Source organism: Adiantum capillus-veneris, chromosome 20, assembly GCF_014529385.1.
Source record: "Adiantum capillus-veneris isolate H3 chromosome 20, ASM1452938v2, whole genome shotgun sequence".
In the NCBI taxonomy this organism is placed as follows: Eukaryota; Viridiplantae; Streptophyta; class Polypodiopsida; order Polypodiales; family Pteridaceae; genus Adiantum; species Adiantum capillus-veneris.
This window is the reverse complement of record NC_140950.1, coordinates 2,897,501-2,901,882: the sequence shown is the minus strand read 5'-3', so window position 1 is coordinate 2,901,882 and position 4,382 is coordinate 2,897,501. Positions and strand designations below refer to the sequence as shown.

The 4,382-nt window shown below is 42.6% G+C and overlaps 1 pseudogene; it reads right to left on the bottom strand.

The window, feature by feature from the left end:
- Positions 1-659, bottom strand: LOC147432006 (uncharacterized; annotated as a pseudogene).
- Between the last annotated feature and the right edge of the window lie 3,723 nt (positions 660-4,382).

The window sequence follows — 4,382 nt, the reverse complement described above, 5'->3', positions numbered from 1 at the left end:
TCACAATCGACGTGCAAGCTGCATATCTTTTGGCTGTATTGCCACTCGCTTTGCATGAATGACGCATAGGTTGGTATCTTCCAACACCGAAATGATGTGGGCCTCTGCAGCTTCTTGAATAGCCTCTAGCGCTATTGCTTGCATTCTATACTGATTTCCATAGCTTTGAAGCACCTCCTTCACTGTGCGAGCAAAGGGGGCGCATCGAATCAAAAGCTCTGTAGTCTTTTGGTAGTGGCGATTTCTGCGAATGCCCTTGCTATTTTTCGGCGCCGCTGCGGTTGTCTTGGGGGCACTTGCACATTTGCTGGCTGGCGGCGTTTAGGCTTCTTGAAAAACTCTGACTTGCACCTGTTTACATGCTTAGGGGCTGGATCTGCAGCCTCTTCTGATTCATCCTCTTCCCTTGGCTCCCCATCTTGTGTTGTGGGGAGAGCTCCCTGGTCTCGAGGCAGTGTCTTGCCCCCAACGGGCACCCGATGTGTGCGCGGTATATCAGCTCGTAGCCATGGTGGCTCACTCTCTGATTCAATTTTTGTATGGACCACCCGAGTCCTGGATGGTCTTGCTTGTGATTGGTTGCGTGACGGCTCCTTCCTATCGGACTCTATTGTTTTCTGGGCCTCTTCTTCTCTCGAGCGTTGGGCACGTTGCTTCATTCTTTTTCTAGGTGTTTGTTCTTGTGGATGTGGAGATTCAACAGCCCTCGATGACTCTGGTGCCCTACTACCATGCCCACTGCCAGAAGATTTCCTGGAACGGCCAGGTGTTCGTGGTCGTTTTCTTGTGCCTTTAAGCCATGCCGGCTTCTCACATCCTTGGAGGGTGTTTTTGTTGGCAGGCGGATGCTCTTTCGCCGTTTGTTTGGTGCGCACCATTTCGTATGGTAAGAGCTCACCTGTTCTTAACAAATGAGTGGTTTATGAGAGCATGCAATATTTATAAGGGCCCATTTAAAAAGGACCCTGTTCACACTAATTTTGAAAAAAAAAAATATGTTTTTAATGAATATGTCTTTAAGAGTTGGACCCTGCGTTCACGTGTAGTGACTCGCACAGAATCCACTTTGATCCTTGTCGCACTCTGCATCGTCACCATGCAGCATGCTTGGCGGGACCTTGCGAACGTTTTAAGTGTGGGGAGCAAGTACATGGTTATCGTTCTTGCCCCAAAAGAAATGCTCGCAATGAGACTCCTAGAGCTTCCACTATCGAAGCTCCAAAAGAGGATGCTCATTGCAAAGAATCACAACCTCTCTCCTATGCTTGGGGAAAGGTAAGGGAGCATAATGCCTTCATCTTGTTTGACCCTGGCTCTACTCAGAACTTCATATCAACGGAGTTGGCCACCAAGTTGGGCATTCAAGCTTTCGAGATAGGGGATATCACGATTGACACAGCTTTCAAGGGACAGCAAGCCTCCATTACTCCCTTGATTGGGAAGTTGAGGCTTCATGTCCAAAGCTATGTCGACAAAGAAGACTTTTTCATCTCTCCTCTCCAACATGAGGATGCTATCCTAGGGACACCATGGTTTGATCTCATGGTTTCCAACATGAAGTTCCCTGAAAGGATAATCTACTTCACCTACAGGGGAAAGAACATGTATATAGATGCTAATGAGTTTGTTCATACTATACCACTTGTAAATCCACCAGCTTTTGATAAGTCAATGAAAATCTTGATTTCTGCGTATGGTTTATCAAGTGAAAATGGTAGAAATCAGGAAGAGTTATACTTGTCTAACATTCTCAAAGGATTCCAAGATGTGTTCATCGGTGATATCCTATGGTCTTATCTCCAAAATGAGGGGATGATGACCATCGAATTGAGCTCCTATCAGGAAGCTCACCGCCTAACAAGCTTCCTTATCGAGTTTCCCAAGATCAATAAGAGGATATTATGAGGCAAGTACAAGAATTGGTAGACAAAGGGATGGTGAGGCCTAGCTCCTCTCCCTTTTGTTCTCCAATCCTTTTAGTGCAAAAGAAAGATGGTACATACCGCATGTGTGTGGACTATCACGCACTAAACCATATCACTATCAAAAACAGATTTCCCGTACCTCGGGTAGAAGATCTGTTTGATAAGCTACAAGGTTCTACCTACTTCAGTAGGATTGACCTTAAAAGTGGCCATCATCAAATAAGGATAGTGAAGGAAGATATCCTAAAGACCGCGTTTCGTACAACGTGTGGTCTTTATGAATATCTAGTCATGCCTTTTGGCTTGACCAATGCACCTGCCACATTCAATCGTTTGATGGAGAAAATATTTAGACCCTATTGCAAGTTCACTGGAGTGTTCTTTGATGATATCATCATCTACTCCAAGTCCTTGAAGGAACACAAGCAACATCTCCAAGTGATTTTTCAAGCATTGAGGGAGAACAAGCTTTTTCTCAACCAAAAGAAAAGCGAATTTTTCCTTCAAGAGATTCAATACTTAGGTCATATTATCTCTGAAGATGGTATCCGAATGGATTTATCAAAGTTAGAGGTAATAAAAGCATGGCCTAATCCAAAGAAGCTACATGAGCTAAGAAGCTTTATTGGTATGTGTGCATACTATAGACGCTTTATAGCAAAATTTTCTCAAATAGCAGGACCATTACATGACTTAACAAAGAAGAAAATTAAGTGTTCATGGACTGCTAAGGAGCAAAAATCTCTTGACAAGCTCAAAGAGAAGCTTACCTCTCAACCAGTCCTCATGCTTCCGGATATCTCAAAGCCATTTGAGGTCCAATGTGATGCTTGTGGTAATTGCCTTGGAGTAGTCTTGTTTCAAGAAGGGCATGCCATAGCATATGAGAGTCGAAGGCTCAATAGGGATGAACAGGTCTTGGACATTTATGAGAAAGAGCTTTTAGCTGTTCTACATGCCCTAGACACATGGAAGCACTATTTAATGGGGACTCCATTCATGTTACGAACAGACCATCAAAGTCTCAAGTATTTCATGATGCAAACAAAGCTTTCCGACAAACAAATGAGGTGGGCAAATTTTCTTTCACAATTTAATTTCCACACTGCTCACATTGCTGGTAAGCACAATCAAGTGGCTGATGCACTTTCACAATGACTAAAAGTTAATGTTGTGTCTATAGCAACTCACAATGATCTATCTTCTATGATAGATGAGTATGCTACTGACCCTGACTTTAAAGACATAATGTCAGTCCTTGCTTTGGGGACGAAAGAGGAACCATTCACCTTGCAAGATGGTTATCTCCTCCATGGAAATAGGCTATGTGTTACCCACTCCCTTCGTGAGAAAGTCATGTATGAATCCCATGCTCCTGCCTATGCGGGGCATAGAGGCATTCAACCTACTCTTTGAGGAGTAGAGACGTAATTTTATTGTCCTACCATGAAAGTGGACACATAACAATATGTTTCAAAATGTGTGGTATGCCAAAAGACCAAGTATGATAGACGGAAGCAACCTAGATTACTCCAGTCCATTGCCAATCCTTAATTCACCATGGGAGAGTATATCCATGGATTTTATCTTTGGATTACCCAAGTCTATCCATGGGAATACGGAAATATGGACAATAGTCGATAGGTTTAGCAAGCAATCACACTTTATTCCTGTCAAGAAGACTATTAAGGCACACCAAATGGCAACTCTCTTCATATCCCAGATTTTCAAACACCATGGATTGCCAATATCCATCATGTCAGATAGAGATCTTAGAATGACCAGTAATTTCTAGAAAGGTCTCTTCAAAAATTTAGGTACAAGATTGAATTTCTCTCCGGCCTATCGCCACCCACAAACAGATGGCGAAAGTGAGATAGAAATCTACCATTCTTGATCTACTAAAGACCTATGTTACAGAAGTAGATCAACACTCACAATGGAAAAAGTACTTACCTCTTGTAGAGTATGCATATAATAATACTATCCATACTTCTACGGGAAAAGCACCTTTTGAAATCATAGAGGGAAGACCTAAAAGTCCCTTGCTACTTAAAGTACATGCAAAGATCTTCACTGCCAATGAGTATAGCCGTGACCTGTAAGCATCTTTTCAAAAGATTAAGGAGGCTATATCCATATCTCAACTAAGGCAAAAAGCTGCTTGACAAGCACAGAAGGGCCTTAACGTTCAAAGAAAATGATACCGTCTTACTTAAGTTTCCTAAGGCTTGATTGAGACAAACGATGGGCAAAAATCCTACGGGCCATCAAAAGTATTATGCTAAAGTAGCAAAAAGATACTATGGTCCTTTTCAAATTTTGAAGCCAATCAATGAGGTGGCTTATCAACTCAAGTTGCCTAACCATCGGCTCATACACAATGATTTTCATGTGAGCCTACTTAAGCCCTACAAAGGAGAGCCTCCAAATGAACCAATTATTGAAGACCCTCCC